A 22,420-nucleotide genomic window follows, 5' to 3' on the forward strand; every position below is an offset into this window, starting at 1 on the left:
GTTATTTCCAAAACAATAGTATCACAACTTAACAACTGCTTAAAAGGGTGACTCAAGTGAGGCAAAATAAATAGTATTGAAATCTGAAGTAACAAATAAAAAGATGCAATTCCAACTACTTTAGAATTCAAAAGGTCAAAAACCTGCTATGTAAAGACAAATATAATGGCATGCAGACCACTGAAGACTTCTACTCAACAAGCAGAAGTGGCAAGATCTGAAATAAATGCATGGTGACTAAAACATACAATTACAAAATATGATCATCCTGTACTTCAGTAATGTATCCTTAATGAAAATATTATATCCACTGCTCAACATTGAAGAGAGGAACTAGCTCAGTTAAGGGCCTAGCAACATGAATACCTGATCAACAGAAGCAGTTCACATTTTATATTAATAGTACTTGAAAGGAGAGTAACAAGAAATGACACAAAAATACATACATAAACAAGAAGTTCAAAAATAACTGATTCAAACTTGGTTTCAATATGAACAATTTTTTTCCATGTACCCTCTCTGTGCTCCTCAGCTCTTCAATGTCTGTCAGGTTTTTAACTAGAGCCTGAACTAAACCAAAACTTTCCTTCATGGGCAAGTCATCCCACAAGAAATCTGAAAGAACTGCTTCTCCTTCCTTTGAAACACTGCATATTAAACAATACCTAAATAAAGTAGTGGATTGAACCAATCATAGTGCAGATAGTCAGAAAAGATAACAAGCATTTTTGTTTCTATCCTGGGTCTTAGAAGTCAAGGAGTTTGTCCATTCCAGATTTCAGGCACCCATTTAGTCAAATCTCATAACAAGAATCCTCAACACTTGGTTAATTCTAGTATCTCTTATGTTTTGGGTGAAGTTTTCTTTGTTCGTTTGTTATTTGGTAGTGGTAGTGATAGTTTTTTACAGAATAAATGTAAAATCGTCAATTGAATGCTTCAAAGCTACAGCTAAATCCAAACCCCAGTTTTGCATCTAAAATTTGCTTTCACCTTTTGAACATAAAAACCTACCAAGGAGCAACTGGTAGTACTTTGTTCTATAGTCCTCAATGACCAATTGAAACAGTTGATGTGCAAACTGTCTGTTCATTATGGCAAGTTAAGATTTAAACTGAGACATCATCATTTCAAGCCATCTGTGCAGATGTACATTTAAGCACACAGCCTTCAAATGCATCTGTATTTTCCAGTACTAAAATCTAAACAGCTTTCCATCTAGGAAAGACCTGCAGTTTAACCTTTGACAAATAGTTAGGATGCAGATAATGTCTTCATTTAAGCAGATGATACAAATTCATTTAGAAGATTAATCTCATCAAGAAAATACAACTTACTTCATATCTTAAATAATTTATATTTTTAAGTAACTCTAGAGTACCAAAGGTAAATTAGCAAACTTTTTTTATCAACTGCAACTAAAGTTTTAATCTGCAATATGTGAAGTCTTCCTGAAAAATTAAGGTCAAAAGTTATGACTAAATACACAAGGCCACATCAGTAATTAGGATTTTTACTTCTGCATTAACTTTGCTGATTCAGAAAATAATATAATCATTTAGTGTAGGAAGCCCTCAAAGCCTCACACGTTGCTTCTAAATAGCTTAATTTTTCAGAAGGTCATCAAATGAATCCCCAAGCAACTTCTGTGATGCCTTCCAGGCGTGTCTGGTTTTCTAAACAAATACATTATGACACCAGACCTACTCTCCAGATTAACAATGTTGGGTGATGAGGAAATGCACTAACATCTGAGCTGAGTGAGAATCAGCTACATTGAATTAGCTTTAATTATAATCACTTTTGAACACTAAGTAATTTACAAATGAAAACTTGACCTATAAGCCTTAAACCCATCATCACAACCCTGCCTTGGATTAAACACATACTATGAAGTTCCACTCTATTATTTACTAGCCACCTCCCTAAGGAGAAGCTCAAAGGAATGCTGTTGTCCAGACCAGTTGAGAAGACTTCTCAGCTGTACTAAAATAAAACCAGCATTAAAAAGTCTCATTTCTGTCTGTAAAGTTCTGCCTTCTGTGTAAATGGCCATTAGTACCTCACAAATACCAAAGCACTCCCAGCTCATGGAAAATCGCAGAGCTTAAGTTGCACTGAATGTATATACGGACACAGAAAAACAAACAGGCATTGAAAGAGCACCTGCATCTCCATTTTCTGTAACCTGTCCAATTCCTGCAGTTTCCTTTAGAATCAGGTCCTTAGTTAGAGATATGCCATGTTTGCAGCTGTTTCACAAGAACCTGAATATGAACTGCATTACAACTACCTTAGTAAAAAGGTGAAGATATCAGAGACATGTTCATCATACCTGTTGTTCTACTGGAATAAACTGGCTTTCACCAAAGGATTGAACCAAAATTCCAAACAGATGATGTCTTATTCCCCTCCTAAGATTTTGCACTATTGAAATTAATACCCTCAAGCTATTTTATTCCCTGAAGGAATACAATTTCTGCCATGATTAAGTCAAGCTCTTCGTGTTACCATTGCTTTAACTTTTAGGAGCCTAGTGAATAAACAGGTTTTTATCAAATGTACAGGGTAAGCCAATGTTTCCTCATAGATGTGGAGCTCTGTATTAGAGGACACAGCCTCAGCCTGGAAGATCCAGGTCTCACTCAAGGTTGTGAAAACAAAGATTCATAACATCATGCTCACAGTGCCTTAGTTTCAGTTTCGCTTGTGCACACATGCTCAAAGCTAAGAAAAAAACCACACCACCCCTTTGCAGGGTGTTCAGTAAGCAGGTCACCCTAAGTTCCTCACCTGCTCCTAGGAATAGTTTGTGAGTGAGGTAGGGGGTAGATGATGCACAAGGATGGTGAGAGCATCACTGTGTATATGTAAACAGCGCTGCAGCAGATCTGGCACTTCTTCCAACACTGGGAGGGCAGTACAGATGCTGCACAGTACTGCTAAGTGCTTTCAACACTCACTTCCTAGCCTGGCCAAAGTCAGAGAAAGACCAGGAGCTCTGAAAAACACTAATCTACCACCTGTGCACAGGAGCAACATTCCACAATACTCAGTCCTGAGAAATCAAGAGTAAACGATATCCAAGACACAGAAAAGTGGAGGGCAATAAGACTGCTAACATCTATCACTCACAGGATTAAGAGGGACACACACACAAGCTCAGGCGTCAGTGGCCTGTTCTAAACACTTCTATCAATGTTTCAGGTACCCAAAGCCTGAGCAGCCTCAACTTCTGTCTGGTATAGAAGCATCCAAGTCACTTAAATTTCCATGTATGTATATTTTAAATGCTATCTTCCCCTACGGATTAATATAATTTCTGGATTTACAAGAGACTGGAAACAACTCAGCTTGCTTCAAAGTACAGTGCTTCTCTCATTCTTTAAAGAGTACCACTGTAAAATGGGCTCAGCAGGAAGGCTGCTAAAAAGCTACTAACATTTTTGTCAAGAACCACCTTCAGCAGTTCACAGCTTTAGGCCTTAACTCTTCCCTCAAGTTTAATTTCATGACTGTAATTAAAATTATCAGGCCCTATCTCCTGCCTGATTAATGTAGCATCTACCAGCAGATGTTAAAATCCCAAGAGGCACCGAGCAGAGGAGAGTATTTGTCATACCTTGCAGACACCATGCCCACTTCTCTTACCTGCCACAAATGAGCTAGAACGTGAAATGTTAAGTGTATCTCAACAGGACTTGAAACATACACCTAACTGCAGAGAGCTTGGAGATAAAGTGTGGAAGGTGCTGCTGTATTATTACTACACCAGTTGTTTGAAAAAAGGTTTGCGTTTTTTTTCTGCAAGCAAATGCAGAATTATTAATTTAATATTGAAAATCTCACAAGTATTGGCAGTGTAAGGACCCTAAACAGTCCATATAGAACAGACAGATTATGTTTTATATGTATATAGCTCTAGATGAATGCTGAACACAAGATAATATTTCCACTTGTAGTTACTAAATCCTCCAGGTAGTTTCTCAGCCTTCCGCGGGGACACTACTTAGGGTGATACCAGCTAACAGGCACCCAGAGAAGCGACATGTTGAACTCCCGGACACCACTCTGCCCTGAGGCAGGACGCGGGAGCTGCCCGTCTGCTGGCTGAATCTCTGGGTCCCCCTGCCAGCAGCACAGCACAGCACACCCGCGCCGCGGCTCCGCACGGGAGCGGGAACAAGGCGCGGGAGGCGGCACAAGGCCACGGCGCGCTGCCATCCGCCGCTGCCCGCTCCGCCATGTGCGCACACACCGCGCCGAGCCCCGCGCCGGACCGGCACCGAGCCCCTCCCGCGCCCTCCCCTTGGCCGGCCGGACGCTCAACCGCTCCTCCCCGCGCCGCTTTCCGGCCCCGCCACCCTCCCGGTCCCCGGCCGCGCCGGGCGCGGCCCCGTTCGGGCGCCCACGTGTTGCGGGGCCGACCCGCCTCCCCCCAGCGCCGGCCACGCCACGGGCCCCGGCCTAGCGCGGCCCGGGCGCTCCGCGGGGCGCAGCGGAGGGACGCGCCGGAGGCGGCGAGCAGCGCTGCTCGCTGCGGGCCCGGGGGGCGAGCAGCGGCGCAGCCGCCCCGCGGGCCGCGCGGGGGGGTATCCGGCGCGGCAAGGGCACCGCCGGCCCCCCGCGTCCCGCCAGCCCAGGGGCCCCGCTAGGCCGGGCCGGCATCCACGGCCTCCCCGCGAAGGGAGCGGGGGCCCGGCGCCCCCCGCCCGCCCCCCGTGCCCCCCACACCCCCGGCCCGGGGTGGCGGCGGCGGCCGCGCTCCGGCGGTACCTGCGCGGCCGGCGGGCGGCGGTGACTCAGGAGCAGCGAGGCGGAGGCGCCGCGCGGCCGGCGGTGAAAGGACCCGCGCTCCCGCCGCTCGCGCTCATATAGAATTAACGTCACCACGTAACCCCCCTCCCCCGCCGCCCGCGTCTCATGGCAACGCGAGCGCGCGCCCTCGCGCCGCCCGCCCGCCCCGCGAGCGCGCGCCGGCCGTTGGCCGAGGGCGGTTGGGCCCGAGCGGCGGCGCGCGCGGAGCCGCCCCCGGGGCGCGTGCCCAGGGCAACGCGCCCCGCGCCGCGGAGCGCCCCGCCGCTCGGGCCCAGCCGCCCGGTGCGGCCCGGCAGGAGCGGGGCGAGGGCGGACCCGCCCGCCCGTCGGCGTGTGATGCTGCCCCGACTGCTTCGGTGCTGCCGAAAGACCGAACTCGAGAGTTTCTGAAGGCACCTGAGCATAAATAGAAGTTGCTCGGACAGGTAAACTCTATTCACACAGGCCGCAGGTACCACAAAACCACAGTCAGTACTAGCTTACCTTGAAAAACCAAGCTGAGCACCGTGGTGGTTCATCAGTTTCGACCATTTCTGCCTTGGCTGGGGTGGACGGCCAAAGGCAGCAACAGCTCCAACCCTCCCATTTTCACTTGCCGTACTTGCCCGCCAGACTTGCTTTCCTGCAAATGCCTGTCGTGCCTGACTTCGAGCTCCAAGTAAAAGCCGTTCCTAAAACGGATTCCTTTCTAGCGTTTCTCTCCATGCTCATGGTCTTGAGTAATAGCACGTGGCACACTTGGAGAAGACATCTGTGATCTACACTAAACTTAGAGAAATGTAAATGTCTTTGAGACTTCTAACTCCCCTTGGCTGGAAGGAGCCAATGATTCCAAATACAATTAGGTGAGATGGCCGGGCGCATAGTGTGATGGCATAAGAGCTGTTTGCTGAGGATATATTGCCAAATACTTAATGTGTATTCTTTGGAATTTACCAAATTCTTCCATCTATTTGCCTGAATGTATCTATTTAAATAATGCAAATGACAACAGAAAGCAGAAGTAGTAAAAGTGGTGGATCTGCCAAGTATCTGCAATGCATTCTATATTAAGAACAAGGAAACTATAAAGGATTCTATTCCTTATGGTGCCACACCAGCTTTGTTCCAGTGTTTGGCAGTAAAATCTCGGCCCCCAAAACCAGATGTCTTTGTGGCAAATAAATCCCATCTGCAAGTCAGAAGTTTGTGGAGAGAACTTAAGGATGCCCTCCTATTCCCCAGCACACTGAATTTTTAAAGGTGGGCTTCTTTCTATCATTCAATTTTAAATAGTTTGAGACCACAAAGCTGTAAGGATGAAAGAGAAGGATCCAGGACAAGGATTGCACAGCATAGTCCAAGTGATAGGAATTAGGGAGAAACAGAGATGGAGATACCACATGATTCTAAGATAAAAATACCTGTACCCCCACTTGCAACCCTTTTAAAATTGTACTGGATACTAATGTCTTATTTATCCGAGGTGTTTGGTGCTTGGGAATATGAAGAGGGCAGAGGTGTACAGAAGGCATTTGGTAAAAATGAGCAGTCGATTGCTATTACTGCAACAACAATTATCTGCCATTGCAGGCGTTCCCTTTATTCAATCAGCTAAAGTGGCAATCAACTGTAAACAAGTGAGTCACAAGGCAGTGGCTCACCTTGCTTGTCTTTCTGAGATCTGCCACCTTGTGACATGCAGAACCCTGAGGTGACACCCAGCGACCCCTGTGAAGGGGTACAGAAGAAATGAGACACACAGAAGCCAGCAGTGTGGAGTAGAGAGCCTAAGGTAGTCAACAGCCACAGTTAAAGGCTGGGCACAAGTCTAACTGTGTCTAAGCTGGAAGCGTACCTCTAGGTTGGAGGGAAATGCCTTTTCAACCAGAATTCAGAAATGTCTTTTGGGGGTTTAAGTTAGTCAAGCAAGTCAGCCCCTTCTCATAAGACAAAATAAAACCAAAGTCCTTAACCAAGGGTTTTTCAGGAGTTTTTGAAGAACAATTAGGGAAACATTTTTCAATACGAAGCAGCTTCTGTGAACAGCTAGAAAGGAACAAATGACAGGATGTAAGGACACTGCTCCTGCTTCCACATGGCACCTGCCATCACAGATGTGTGGAAAGAGGAAAAGACAAACTTACTTCTTACCTGAATTGTATGCACATGCAAGCTCTATAGTTTGACTTGTTTTGCTGTCAAATGGTTTAACTTATCCTGACATTTGTACAGTCATGAAAATGACATAAAGAAACTTTTGTCAAATAGAGTTTTAATGGCTAATATATTTTTCTTTGCTTTTTGTCTGTTTCCCATGAGCATGCTCTGTAACTTGTAGTTTCGGTCTGTCTGGAGAGTTGAAGTACTGCCTTGGAATTGCACAGAGCATCATACTAATGCCATTTTTTGAATACTGGGAATAAAATCACTAGAGAATACCTTAGATATTGACATAGATATATTTTCCTTGTAAATGTGGTTTGTATTTTTTTAATATTACATCTTGACTCTTTTTTAAAAGACTCAGAACATGTGAGTAAGAAACATTCAGGTGTGGTTGCTGTGTGCACAGAGACACACCGTTTTCTCCCAGCTGGGTCAAAGAGCCTTGATAAGAGACACTAGGAGAACAGCCCTATGGCATAGAAGCTGGGATGTGTCTTCTGGGGACAGTGACTTGAGGTCAAATTGCTGCTCCAAATCAGCAGCAGAAGAGTTAGAATCAGGTCCCTCACGTGCTAGTTGAGTCTTACACATGGAGCTATGCAATAGCAGGGAATCTGACCTCTCCCTCAGTGCCTAGCACTATCAGGAATGCTCCCTTCTGCATCCTGCCCCCCAGAGCTTGCATCACTGACTCAGTCATTGCCTGTGGAGGGGGGCTCAAGCAGAGGCTGTGTCCAGAAGCCTGGAGGGCACTCAGGGACAGCGCACAGCTCTGGGTTTGTACATGGAGGGCCCTGAAGAAGGTCAAGCACCGATTCTGTTGTAGGAGGCTAAACCAGTATTTCTGTAACATGCTGTTGCAACAGATGAGTTTGGCACTGAGATCCAGGATCAGTCTTGCTAAGCACAGCATTCATCGTGCTTGTGCTGCATTCAGGCTACAGCCAAGCTAAAGCAGCACTGCCTTAGCTTAGAAAAATGTGTTGGTCATGAAGCTTAGTACGCTTACTTCAGATCAAGAACTCCACTGTGGCAGGTGATTCATTGAACATTAAAGCTGCTAATTTCATTCTCTTTTGTTCTACTAGAAAAATGCAGAAGGTCCTTAGTACAAACATGGATGTGATTACCTGAACACCTAGACACCCCTTCAGACTAGTAGGCACAGGTCTGGCACCTAAAAAAGGCTCAGTTTTACAGGATTTATGTCCTGCGCAGCACTACAAACCTGCAATGCATGAAAAGCTACAACTACACATTCTCTTCTGATCATGGCAGATTTCAGAACAGCTCGCCCTGAGTGTTTTCCAAAGGACCAATTGCCCAAGGTTACCCTCTCCTGAAATTCTGTTGGCAGATGTGAGCACTGAGTTACAGCAATGGATGATATGAGCACTCCTTGTGTACTTGTGTCTCTGGTAGCTGGCTGAACTACAATCACCATGGAAGTTATCATCAGTCACTGGAAATGAGAACGCTCACTGAACTATTTACAGAGCAAAAACTCCAAGTGTCACAAAGAAATGCCTTTTCCTCGGTACAATTTCAAACAGCACTGAAACCCTGTGCGGAACTATTAGGTTTATCAGTTCACCCTGAAAACAGAGAATTTCTTTAAAAAGATGAGATTGCTTTCTTGTGGCTAAAAGCAATTCTTTCAACTCTTACTGGACAATTATTCCAAATTAAATGGCTAGACAATGAATGACAGAGCACAGAGCTGGTTTGTTTTTCCATGTATTGTTTACTTTTTGCAGAGCTACTTGTTTTATAAAGGAAAACATCATCCCAGAAAGCAAGTCATAGTTTAGAAACAGTGCCACAGGCAGCATAGAAAGTTCTGCTGAGCTAACACATGGCAAATCATGCAAATCCCCCTGTAGAGCTGAATGAACAGCTCTCATAGGTTTCTGGTTTGCACTTCTGCTTTTGTGAGATGAGTGCAAATTTTCCCTCAGGGAACACAGGGGTAGCAGCAAACTAAAGAAATACAGTGTGTGTAACCTTTGACATACTGTAATAAAAGACAAAGAAAAATTACATTGTTTGAAAAAAAGTGAAATGCTGAAATAAGACTATATACTTTTTGATACAATAAACCTTTAACATCTTTCATTTTTCAATATTTTTTACTGTCCAGGGACCAAATTATGACTTTTCCTTACATTAGAGGGATTGCTCATAGATACAGAAGGTATAAATGAAAACTAACAGAAAGGAAAAAAAAAACCAAAAAAACAACCCAGACCTAGAGGAGAGATAGAGAAAATAGGGTATTGGTGTGTAGTGAAAAACTGGAGCTAAAGAAGTAAATTATTCAGGTGTATTGAAAACAATGAAGAAATGTATGTACTATTACTTTAGAGGTAGTACAGAAGTTAAAATCTCAAGTACAGCACACTTGATGTTTTTAGAGTCATTTCTAGGGGCTAGCATTCACTGCAAGTTTGAGTTTTTTTAAATATTGTACTTACTATGAAATAATTTTATTGGGAAAAATCAACAGAGCTAACTGAAATGTCACTGTAGAATAGATTTTTTAAAACAGCTGTATGTGAAAACTGATGAATTATTAACTCATTACATTAGAAAAAAAATTATAATATATATAAATTAAGTAATAAGAGGAAAAGAAGCTGTATCTCTTGTAGTGCCTGCGATTGGTGCTGATGTATCTAAACCTAAGACAGTATCTAACACTAACAGTAAAACTTTGTCCAGAGGGGTTCTTGTTTCTTGTATTATTGGTCACTTCACTTGATAAAATAAATGCCATGAAAATGGATAGCTATAGTCAAGGGGTTTGCTTTGGTCTCATAAGGATGTAAGTAATATATTGCTTAAAGGGTGTCCAATACCTTATACATAAAAGAAGGAAGCTCATTCCATTAAACTACTCATGTTCTTTGACCTTCTCAGGTTTAATGGTTTGGAGTTGGATTTGATTTGGTTTGGTTTTTATACAGTAAGAGAGTACACTAGCCATGCCAGAACTCTCTGTTATTAAAGTGCCCACAGTAGCACCCCTGGATATATATTCAGCCTCACAGTGAGGGAGGAAATGGTTTGGAACCATATGAAAAAAAAAAAAAAGCATCCCAAATAAGGGTGAAAAAACAATAGCCCATTCTTAAGGGCAGAATTCCCTCCCTGCTGTGTCCCCCTCTAAAAAAATCACAGATAGAGCAATTACAAACATTCCATTCAGATAATGTTCAATTGTTTAGTGTTATTCTTACTATTTCACTATCTCTTTATTACCGTTAATTTCAATGTTTGGAATTAAAAATCATAATAAAGCCAAATCCTACATTTTATAATCAAAAATATCAAAATAAAACTTTGACAATTTTAGCACTTTTGTCCCATACACACCTCAAATTGAAACATTTGTTTGTCCTTTTGGACAAGCAATTTATTTTCAATGAATTGACAATTGCAAATTTAATCTATGGCATTGATCTTTAAAATAAAAATTCTCAGCATCTCTAGTCAGAGCATGACCTGACACAAGACAGCTACTTCCTTCCCCTTTTATAGCCTGATTTCTCAAAAGATGATGAACCTTCAATGAGCACAGACACAGACACTACTTGCTTTGCTCAATGCATTTTTCTAAATGTCTGTTTTCTTCAGCAACATGAGCAAAACTTTTTTTTCCCCTGAAGGCAGGTGTCTTGGCACCACATAGCAGTAGAGAATACATGTGGAAAGAATTGTACCTACTCCAGTCAGCAAAAAAATTAAGGGTGCCTCAAAATTACAGTTCAAAACACAGCACTTGAAGTAGATGACATTCAAAGGCTGCTCTGCTGCATGGCAAAAGCCACATGTCAACTTAGGGATATTAACAAGCTTTATTAGGTAAATTTGTAAGAAATGGTGCATATTTAAAACTTTTGTATAAGGCTCATTTTCTCTCTTTGCTCCTGTACTGCTTCCTCTGTAGCTTTGGCTTGGGGCTAGAGTTGAGAGGAGTTAAAAGGAAAGGTAAGGATATTCCACTGAAGATCTTTGAGTTTGGGTCAATGGCTGCAGTATCTTGCATACAGATTCTTAGGACAGTCTGTCAGGGGCTGACACCAGTTCTGTCCCAGAGGGTGTCTGGAAGAGTTTGTACCAATGGGGTTCTCAGATGTTTAAATCCTGTTTACTGCAATAGCCAAAGCACACTTTTGACTGAAACCAGCAGTGCAGGACTGAAGGGAACCTTGAGCATATACACCCAAATAAGATAGTGCTAAGATAACAACATTATGAGGGAAACTCTCACACTTTTCGTGGTAAAAGACCTGCTTAGGGACCTACTTAGATGAATACCATAGAAGATAGGCCTGCAGAGAAGAGACATCCAGGTGAGTTTACTGATTTTTCAAGGACTCCCTCCTTGAAGCTTAAGAGCAGTCCATCCTGATTGCAGAAAGCCAAACAAAGGTGGCAGGAGGTCTTCATGGACAATGAGCTCCTCAAAAAACACTGTCATATAAAGGAAGCCTCACAAGAGGTGGGAGTAGGGATAGGAAACCTGTGAGGAATATAGAGATGCTGTCTCAGCATGCAAGAATAGCATTAGAAAAGGCAAAGCCTACCAGGACTTGAATCTGTTAAGGGACATGAAAGGCCACCAGAAGGACTTCTACAAGTGCCTCAGCAGGAAGGGCCCTGTGTTGAATAGGACAAACAAATGACACAAAAATGGCCAAGATGCACAATGCTGCCTTTGCCTCAATTTGCACAGATAAGATTTGCCTTCAGGAGTTCTAGGTCCCTGAAGACAGGGTGAAATTTTGGACCCAACAGCCTCCTGGGTTTCATCAGGTCTAGGGAGGTGTTCCTTCCCCTCTGGTCTGCCCTGATGAGATGCATCAGTAGTGCTGAGTCCTGTCCTGGGCTCTTTAGTAAGACAGTATACATACCAGCTCTGGAAAAGAGCTGTTCTGATTAGGTGACTGGGGCATCTGTCCTATGAGAAAAGGCTGAGAGAGCTGAGACTCTTTAGTCTTGAGAAGGGAAGGCTAAGAGCAATTTTATCAATATTTATGCACACCTGCCTGGGGGTAATAAAGAAGACAGAGCCAGACTCTTCTCAGTGGTGCCCAGTGAAAAGACAACAGGCAACAGACACAAATTGAAATATGGTAAATCTCATTTAAACATATAAGAAAAGTTATTCACTCTAAAAGTGAATGGCACAGCAGACCAGTTTGAATCCTTGGAGATACTCAAACCCCAACTGAGTACAGCCCACAGCAACCTGCTCTAGCTGTTCCTGCTTTGAGCAGGAGTTTAGACTAGATGACTATTCTGTGATTCTATGATATTTACATAAAAGCCTTGTTGACATTTGATGTTCAAGGATGTTAGATGGAAAAGCTGGGAAAAAACCTCTCAGCTTAAGTTTTCATTATGAAAAATGCAGTTTAATACCTTTAGTTTAAAACCACCAGAACAGTAGCACAGCATGCCTAACATACACAATGCTCACATGTCATCTGATTAATTCCAAAATGTCCATGAAGAAGGCAAATCAAAATCATTCACTGGAGTTTGCATGACAGATTTGCCTAGGGAAAGAAAGCACTCATACCTGGGGAAGTGGAAGTTGGCTATATTCTCTTATTTATTAGGTCACTTTCTAAAAAGCCACCCTGAGTCCCAGTTATAAATATCACATTTTAGTGTTCTGCAGGAAAGCAGACTGCTTCTGCATCATTTGGCCTTGTAATCTCTATACATTTCAAATCATATTTGTAGCCTAATTTAGGCTGTTTTCTTAAAAAAAAATACTGGTATTTAAAAGCTGATGGTACTGCTAAAACTGCTTTGACTTTTTTGCTTGTCATTCTGTTTTGTTGCTTTATTTTGATGCTTTTGCTTTTCATCTTTCTATATCTCCCACTGCAATAAGCAGACTTGGGAATCTTAAGAACTCTGTGGTATTGCTACATCAGCTGAAAAAGGATGCAGGGCAGAAACTAGGCAGAAAAATAAAGGGAAGTTGCAAAGTATGAGAGAAGAACAAAGGAGAGGAAGTTTGGTGAGTGAAGTAACCAAGTCTTTAAAAATAAGGTGGAATTAATTCCACCTGACTTCAGGTGTTCTCAACTTCACTCTTCTTTCCTGTGTTGCATTAATAATGGAGAAAGATAAGCCTTCATACAGTATAATTCACCTGGGCTGTTTTAATTGTTGGAGGGTGGGAGGACTTATACTCTAGAAATGCCTCTTTCTGCCTGTTGACAATACGAGGTCTAAAGGATGACCTCAAACATAAGTGTGTGCATTTAATGAATCCACATAAATTCTCTGGCACTATTTTCAACACCTAAAGTGAAGAACAGAAAGCTGAACATTAGAAGCAGTCTGGGCAGCTTGCACTGCCAAAGTTGAGTGCCCTAGAACACCTGGAACACAAATTGCCCAGGATATTTATTTTGCAAGATTAGTATTATTTTTCCTTTCTGTTTTGCACAGTGGTGTCTGGGTCTGAAATGCAGAGAGTATACTTACAGTCAGTAGGTTGTTTGGCTTGTGTTTGGATCTGTAAGCATAACATCTCTGCCCAATTTCACCTGGCTCCCTAAGTCCCTTTTCCTCAGGTGCTCCAGAATTATTCTGCTTTATGAGGTAGGTGTGGGCAGATGTGCAAATATTACATGATGTGTTTCTCTGTTCCCTTAGCACAGCTTTGTTGTTTTGGGGCAGATGTGGTGTTTGTCCTCAAGACACCTTTTCTTATTAATTTGCTTCTCCAGGAAGCAACATATCTTAATATTATTACTGATGCCAGAAGGACACTAAGGATGGTCAAGATTCCTGGAACGTCTAGATGATAGCCTAGAACTACTATGTGTATTTGTCCCTTGGGTGAACAAATCTGCATTGAGGTAGAAATACCTGTTTATAAAGCAGCATTTAAGCCTGGGGAATTAATCCAAACAAGACATCATACAGGTAAAGAGGCAATCTTCTGATGCAATAGTGAAGCTATGCAGCGAGAAAAGACAGAAAGCAGACTTGTTAATCCAAAAGCGCATCCGTTATGTAAACAACTTCTTGAAAAAACATCAATGTGGAATAGCTTTCTTTTTTTTTTTTTTTTTTTGTTTAGCTCAAAAGGAATAATAAATGATAGATAAAATAACAAGGAACTCAGAAGACATGGTGAAAAGAGCCTTTCTGCAAATCCCTTAAGGGATTCTGAAAAAAAAGTTACCCCACATGTCAAAGGCAAGATTTCTTCGATTTCTTCTTAACAGCTGATCATCCAGTCATTAATTCACTGCTAATGCACAATGAAAAATAATATGATTACAACATAAATAATTTATAAGGATTAGCCATCACTGAAAATACAGACATAGTTAAAAAAGATTCCCACCTTTTATTTAGGAATGGACAAGCATAATTACATTTGTTCTGTAAAAATCAGGTGTCCTATGTAAACGCAACAGTATACAATTAAATTTTATGACAAGTCTTAAGTAAATTCTAGAATTCAGATATTTCTAGGGAAGATTTGTCTGTTCACAAAGTAAATTTTACCTTGGAGTTCTTGTGATTTCTCTGCCAAACCAGTTTTACATTTAGGGTAACATATTGGTTTTAAATTATCCATAGCTACCCAAGCAGTGGAATTTCACATATCAATACATTATGTACCATAAAATACTAATATAAATATTTACTCCTATAAAGTAGTACATTTTATTTATTATGTAGTCCATCAGTAAAGCACTTTTTAAAAATATTGTTCCTTATTAGATATTCAGACATTAATATATTCATTAAAATATCATGGTATTTAAAAATACCTTGCATCTTATGTGGCATTTTATAACATTAAAGTGGAATTACTTGTATTAGAGGAATAGGAATACAATAATTAAGTAATTTGTAAATGGGATATAAATTCATAGGCAAGCAGTGCTCCAAATATTTATGAATGTCTAGCATGCTCAAAGCTCTAGTTTTTTTTTTTTTTGTAAATGGTAAAATATGAGTTGATGAAATACTGCTTTGCAAATATATGCTCTTGACAGTCAATGAACTGGAGGAATCCTGCTTCATTAAATTGATTGCTTACTCCAAAAATATCTCCATCTACAGCTCTTCCTCCCAAATCCCATGAGGCAGACGGCAGCAGCCAGCCACCCGAATGCTTTTCAGACTCACAGGATCGCATTAGATGCTGAGTATTCCAGCCATTCTTCTGTTCCTGCTGCCCTCATTCCTGCTGCCAAACAATCAGTCTAATCCCAGTCCTACTGACTCCTTGTCCTGTGCCAGAATGGGCAGTATTGCTGTGCTGCCCTCTGAACTCAGCCTCTTGCATTACTCTTCATTCTGGTGTGTGTGCCCTGCAGGCAGCTCAACTCTCCCTCCTGTGCGGTTCCCCTTGGTGCTGTACTGCAGCTCAGTGGGGTTTCTACCCCTGGCTCCTGGCTCCAGTTTTAGCCTTTGGTTCCTGTAATCAGTAACTGTGACTGATAATTGTTGTCTAAGATCTCACTAGCATTACACCTATTTGTTTCTGTACTCCCACCAAGGAACTGAAAACATCTCCTAGGTGGTGGCTGGGAAAGCAGGTACAGCAAAGTGCAGCTGCATGGACTTGAGGGTTCTGTGGGGAAAGATATACAAGTTTTTCAAACCATTAAACAATAACTATTTTCTATTTGAACTTTGGCACCTTAATAAAAGGCACTTTTGACATAGCTAAAATGAAAGAACAGCTTCAAAGGAAATAAGAATGTGTGGCCTCCTGAATTTTAATTCATTTGCTTCAGCTAATTAACTACACTGTCTATGTGTATAAATATGCTCTTTACTCTCTAGTTTACTTACCACTGTGGATTTTGGAGTTTTTGTTTGTTGTTTTTGTTGTGGGGTTTTTATTTGTTGGGTTTTTTTTTGCTGCCAGAGTGTTCTAGGAAAAAAATTGAAGCAGATGCACTGATAGATGATTGCAGGCCTAATTTTCTTCATGTATTACTCAGCAAGAAAAATAAAGAAGTTGGTTTATAGTCTGTGAAATGCTCACTTGTTGCTTTGGAATTAGATGGATATTGTCAAGACTGGTTGAAGTGTTTGAATAAGAGTCTGTACACTGCCAGAAATCTGTGGAAAAAAGCAAGTATTGAAAGTCCTGCATAGCCATTGGAAAAGGATTAAAAATCCCCCAGGATAAGCAGCAGCAGGAGAGACCTACACATCTTTGCAGTGGTCCTTGGAAGTACTCCTCTATAGATCCCAACCTGAACAGCTTGGCATCTTTCAGCCATACCTACAATTGCTTCTTGCTTTGATTTTTCATCCTGTTGGTGTGCAACTTTTGTTTAATGGGATTATTGCACTGGAACAGTATAATTGAAGTTATTTTCTTCCTTGGAATGAGCATGTGCATTCCATCTGCCTCATCTGCATTAGTCATGTTTGCTGGGAATATGCAGCCGTTAAGTGGGTCACTTGGAGCTGGATGGCATGCCATCAACCACACACAGTCCTTCCCAGTTCCCTCCCACATGCTGCTTTGATGCATTTGCCCTCATGGGTAGGACAGAGCACTTACTACTCTGTTCCAGTACTCCTGAGAACAGAGAGACATTATTCTGTACTATTTCTTATCTTGACAAATTAGTTTCTTCCTCCTGGAAACAGATATTTATGCTTGCAGCCCCACAAACTGCAGCTTGATGCTCCTTCTCCTTCTGTTCCCTCATCCTTTCCACAGGAGCCCAGAGCACTTCAGAAGTCCCTCCAGTAGGCACATGGCTACTAATGGCCACTGTGTAATTTTAGGGGAAAATCTTAGATTTGCAGGCTGTGTATCCTTTTCTTAACTTCATGGTTGTGGCATACATTTAGAACACTTTTCAGGGTTCTAGAGATTCCATTTGATCTGTGTGTTGCATTCAGAATAATCCCTATCAAGCATAGGTGGCATTTTGCAGGTGTCATAAATGAAATGTAGAGTTGCAAAAAACAAAAACCAATGCAAATTCTAATTTGAAGTATCTCTTATAAAGCACCAAACACATTTATGTAGGAAGAATGTAATTTTGAAATGATTTTGCAAAGGGAAGAGATGAGGCAGCTGGGAAAATGAGGCTACTTACTTGTTCTTGCTTCTCCTTTGCCCTGTCATTCCCTATCCTGCAGTTCACCAACAAGAGGTGACCCCTAGGGCAGGTCTTTTCTGTTCCCCACAGAGTCAATCTGAGAAGCAGGAGCTCCCCTATGCAGGAGAGTCATTTCATTAAGACCCCAACCAGCCCAGAGCCTTCAGCAGAGCAAAACCATTAAGAGCATCAGCCTGAGCATCTGGCAAGGATTTCCTGGATTACAGCTCAAACTGGTTTTACATCAAAGATGGCAGATGAACCTAGAGATTAAGATTTTCCTCTGTTTCTGGTGGATCTTACTGGAGGCTGTGCAAGCACTGTAAAGGGCCTAACCAGGTAGGATTGCTCATCCTGAAGGGTGAAGACAGACATGTACAGGGAATGTGTAGTCACCACCCCTCTTTGATGGCTTGTATATTTGACAGATAAAGTAATACACAGAACAAAGATAATCTCAGGTCCCTAAATTACCAGACTACATGGAACTTCAAAAGATAAGCACAGATTGCAGGATTTTAATGGCCAGAAATCTACTTGCAGTCATAGTATCATCAAAGACAATTCCATTTATAAAGGATAGTCAGGCCTTATAAGGAGACAAACTCCATTCTTTGCTCAGCACATGGTGTAAAACGATCAAAAAGAGGCAAAAATATTATGAGTAAGAAATGCGTAAGAAATTTCTGACTCTGCTGACGTCATCAATGCACTCATTAGCACCTTTTCAATTATTAATTGCTCTGGCTGCTGCTGTTATTACTGATCCATATTAATCCTCCAAGGAAGATGAGATGACAACACCGAGTCATGATGACCTTGTCTTTCCATATGCTACTGCTGGTCAGGAATTTTCCAGTGAAACAGCTGTTCACTGGAAAGTGTGAATTTTCAAAAAATATTCGTTTTTGTTGGAAATAAACACATTTCGTTGATTTCTGTTGGGAAAGTGGTTTTTGAGCTGACATGGCCTTTCTACAGCTGATATTTATGAAGAGGGTTTTTCCTGAGGACGTTTGATAAGTAGGTTCTCTTTCTTCCTGGCAATTCATAGAGTGAATGAGAGGAGACTGAAGAACACCTAGCACAGACTGCGTTCTAGGCTGGCCTACCTTCAAGACCAATTTTGCTTACACAGGCTTCACACAATATAGCAGATTAAAAAAATCCCAAACCTTAACAAAACAATAGGAAAATGATATCAACCTTTGTTATTTTCCTCATGAGTGCTTCAGACGTTCTGTAAGAGTCACTGCTGTGTGAGAAGGAAACATCAGAGATTAACCTTCAGACGCCATCAGTTCAACCAAATATAAAATTAAATCTGTTGTATTCTGAAAGAAATAGATTCTTCTTTTTTAATATACTTTAAAATGATTCAATTTATTTTTAATATATTTTAAAATACAGCTGTGTCATTTGGTTCAATATCTTCTTCTCGAAGTCCAACCAAGCTCCAGTAAACCGTGGAACAATACATAGATCTGTGTGCATTGAAATGCTTTATAGTATTTTAGTATAATTATAGGATTTTTGCCTTTCCTTTTCTTTTTTCCATACTCCTGCATGGTTCAGTGCTCTTTCTGTGTATTTAGCTGGGTAGTGGTTCTGAGCAACAAAGAATTATAAGTATGTGATTAATGGTTATATTGAAATGAACACATTTATCCAATTGGGAAAGTCTGCTGGAAGCCAACAGATCCAAGAAGATATTAACTCAGGCTTTGTTATCATCAAAGTTTTTATTCATCTTTGCATGTGAGATGAGTAGTGGTCTTTAGAAGGTTCCAGAGAAACAAAAGAGGTGTTCTTTTTAGTGTGAGAAACAAAGATCAGGAACAGCACGTTAATGGCCAGTGTGTGAGTTACAAGGTCAGAGTAGAGTCAGGCAAAAAATTGCTAGAAAAGGGAATGAATGGGATAGTAGATTCATGAAAGAAGAAGAAGATAGAAGGAAAACCAGAATAGAAATTGAGTGAAGATAAAAAGAGAAGGCTGAAATCTGGTTTTATAGACTGAAAGATGTAAGACATCATAATTTTATTAATTATTATTACTTTTTTTATTATTACAATTATTATGATTGCTAATGTTTCCTTTTCTTTAGCAATAATAGTACTAACAGAAATGTGAGGAGTTAGGACAAAAATCCCATAAAAATTGCAAAAGGCTCTTAAAGAGGGACAGGAATCTGCATAGGTGTTAATCAGTTTGGTTGTTGGGTAAAGTTTCTCCCACTTTCTATTCAAAAATTAGTGGAAAGTCAATATTTGTGCAGTGACCTGGAGGCAGGTGTTGTCTTGAATGAAATAAAACTAGGGCTGATCAAATAAATGTGAAAATTCTTCAAAAAATAGTTACCTGGCTCTGAGAAGGAAACCATTCAAGGTGTTACATTTTTCTGGATGCCAGAGATGTTTAATTTCCATTCCCAAGTCAGTAGCAGAGATGCTCAGGAGAGGATGCTCACATGCCAAAACTCTCCCTTTGCTCTCCAGAGTAGCATGGTTCTTAGGGAAAGGGTGTTCATGGTCTGAAAAATCTCCCAACCCAAAGCCACAAAGATGCTTGCAGGTTGGTCTGGAGTGGATTGCCTCCCAGGCACATTAAGAGACAGTGAAAGAACTAAGCTCAAGGCAAAAACTTGCATTTTGTATTTTTTGGAGGAGGAGACGATGCGTTGTCCTCATTTTGAATTTAGATATTTTTTAGAATGTAATTTTAATTTAATTTTATTTAAGCAGCTCCTAAATCACTTAAATAAATGAAATTTGAATTAAATAGACAATGACAAGAACAAGGGTGGTAGGAAGGAAACATGCTACCTACTTGTTTTCAGAGGAGTATCCTTTTTCATGGGAAGGACAAAGGAATCAGAATCCCTCTAAGAATGCTACTGAGCTCATAGCAGCTTAGAAGATCTAAAAAAAATTGCAGTAGAATTGTGTAAGAAAAAATATGGAGCAGCTGAAATAAAATGGGTACTTAGTCCTTAAAATCAGAATATCATCAGACAGAGCCTCTGTTTCATTTCAGCTCTCACAGGACACTGCTTTTGTTATTCACTCACGTTTTTTCAAGTCTCTTTTATTCCCCATCAAGGCAATTTAATAAAGCTGCATTGCCTGATAGGCCACAACTATGTTTCCTGAGCATTAAGTACAAGGAAATTCCCTGGACTTCCAGGTTTTGTTTACGTTCCTTTTTCTACAGCTTTATATCCACATGGGTAAGCACTTCAGTGCTGGAATTCACATTGCAAGTGTCCTGCACAAATGATCCCTCGTTATAAGAGAAATCTTAGCAAAGTACGTCCATTCAGTAATAATTTTGCTTCTCTGAAGAAGCACCAAATAATCCTAAGTAATAAAGAATTTTGCCTTTAGCTCTTTTCACCCTCATGGTTTCTTATGGGAAGAAGGAAGGAAGGAAGGAAGGAAGGAAAAGTGTGTTTTTCCCTTATTCATGTGAGTTTCAGTTCATGCTAAATGAGCAGAGATGATGTGCAGGTAGAGTGGATTTTTAGCAGTCAAGCAATTTGTCTGGGTAAGGTTTTCCCTCCTTAGTGCCATTTGGCACCATTATTTTTGGATGAGACATGTTAAAGAGAGAAGAAATGGGCTGTGTGAAAATATGCAGTACCAATGGCCTAGATGCCATTTCCATGTGAATTATATTAAATCTTCACTTCCAGGATGTCAAGCATTAGGGAACAAATGCAGACAATCCTAGTTTCTTCTCTGAAGGAGATAGTAAGTAAGAGCTCACACTTTTTGGAAGGTCAGATGGTGCATTAAAATCCCATAATTCCAACTTTGAGTAGGCAGTCCTTGCAGCAGCTGTAGAGATCATTCTGTACTTGTTCCCTTTTAGGTTGTTGTTTCTATATACACTCTTGGAAAGGAAAAAGATGTTCACAATACCTTGATCTGTTTATTTATAAATTGCCAGATCTTTGGCTGGAAGCATCCCAAGCACAAGGGAAAAAAACCACAACAAACTTAATATGGAATGCTATTGTTTAATTAAATGGGTTTGTGTTATCTTAGAATTTCTTTGCTAGTTTATTTTCTTTCCAGATTATAAAAAATATTCCATTAGCAGCAACATACTTGTGTTTCATAGTTGAAATTAATCTTCAAAAGAATGGAAGTTCTTACTAAAAATTATTTAATTTTATAAAATTTATGCAAAAAAATGACACCACTTTTGCATTTAGCTCTCATCCTCACAGTCTCCATTTACATTTTCAAGAGAATTTGGAGCTCAGAAAGGTGCCAGACTCACGGCACTGGAAGCCAAGGGCATTTCTTTCTGCTTTCATACTGCCATGCTGGTGAGGAGACTGAGGGTGTGTGGGAGGTTGGGAGGAGACACAGCCAGGGCAGGTGACCCCAGCTGACCAAAGGGATACTCCAGACCACCTGACATCATGCTCAGTGTATAAAGTGGGGGGAAGAAGGAGAAAGGGAGGGTCATTTGGAGTCATAGTTTTTGAAGCTTTTGTCTTCCCAAGTCACTGGTATACCTGATGGGACTCTCCTGGAGATGGCTGAACACCTGCCTGCCCATGGGAAGCAGTGAATTAATTCCTTGTTGTGCTTTGCTTCTGTGTGTGGCTTTTGCTTTCTCCAGTAAAAGTTCTTCATCTCAACCCACAAGTTCTCCTGTTTTTACTCTACTGATTCTCTCCCCAGTCCCGCTGGTGGGGGAGTGAATGAGCGGCTGTGAGGGTCTTGGCTGCTGGCTGGGCTTAAACCACAACAGCTGACAACTACAGCAAGTTACTGGGCTTGAAACTATTCCTGCAGGTGTGAGGAAGAGGACTGTCTTCCATCGGGGAGTTGCTATGTAATCTGACATTTCTGTAGTGCATCTCAAATTAAAGGTCCTCTTGAAAAATTCTGACTGGCAGTCCCAAAGAGGCATACTGGGGAGAAGGGAAAGAAACTAATAATCCATCCTGAAACTCCACCCTGAGACTGAATGAGGCTACCTGAGATGTGACAAGGGGCTTCCAAAGTCAGAGGGCATTCAGAGCCATTCATTTTTGCCATGTCTTGGCATGTGTACAAGAATTGAGTGTGGGGCATTGGTAGGTGAGAATGAAAAAAATTAAAGGCTCAATCTGCAGTTTGAGGAGAGGAACACGCTGAGAGGCACAGGGACATCAGCATGTGCATGTCTTGCTGGATTATTTGGCACTGTTTGTATTGGTTTCACGTGGCAGGGTCTTGATGTGAACTGAACAAAGCCCCCATTCCCCATCTCCCTGCACTGCTGGAGGGGAGAAGGAATCAGGAGTGAAGTTAAGCCTGGGAAGAAGGTGGGAA

At 41.3% G+C, this 22,420-nt stretch overlaps 1 protein-coding gene and 1 long non-coding RNA gene across 3 annotated transcripts in view; one reads left to right on the forward strand and one right to left on the reverse strand.

Moving 5' to 3' along the window:
* NAP1L1 (nucleosome assembly protein 1 like 1) overlaps positions 1–22,420 on the reverse strand; it is a 70,334-nt gene that overhangs the window by 23,987 nt on the left and 23,927 nt on the right. The window lies entirely within an intron of this gene.
* LOC137474022 (uncharacterized) lies at positions 10,639–15,318 on the forward strand. Of its 2 annotated transcripts, none has more exons than XR_010999111.1 (3): positions 10,639–13,003; positions 13,722–13,920; positions 15,076–15,318. It is a non-coding gene; the product is annotated as an uncharacterized lncRNA (long non-coding RNA). The 2 variants fall into 2 exon arrangements; XR_010999110.1 differs by having other exon boundaries at positions 10,644–13,003; positions 13,757–13,920.

This window comes from Anomalospiza imberbis, chromosome 5, assembly GCF_031753505.1.
Source record: "Anomalospiza imberbis isolate Cuckoo-Finch-1a 21T00152 chromosome 5, ASM3175350v1, whole genome shotgun sequence".
In the NCBI taxonomy this organism is placed as follows: domain Eukaryota; kingdom Metazoa; phylum Chordata; class Aves; order Passeriformes; family Viduidae; genus Anomalospiza; species Anomalospiza imberbis.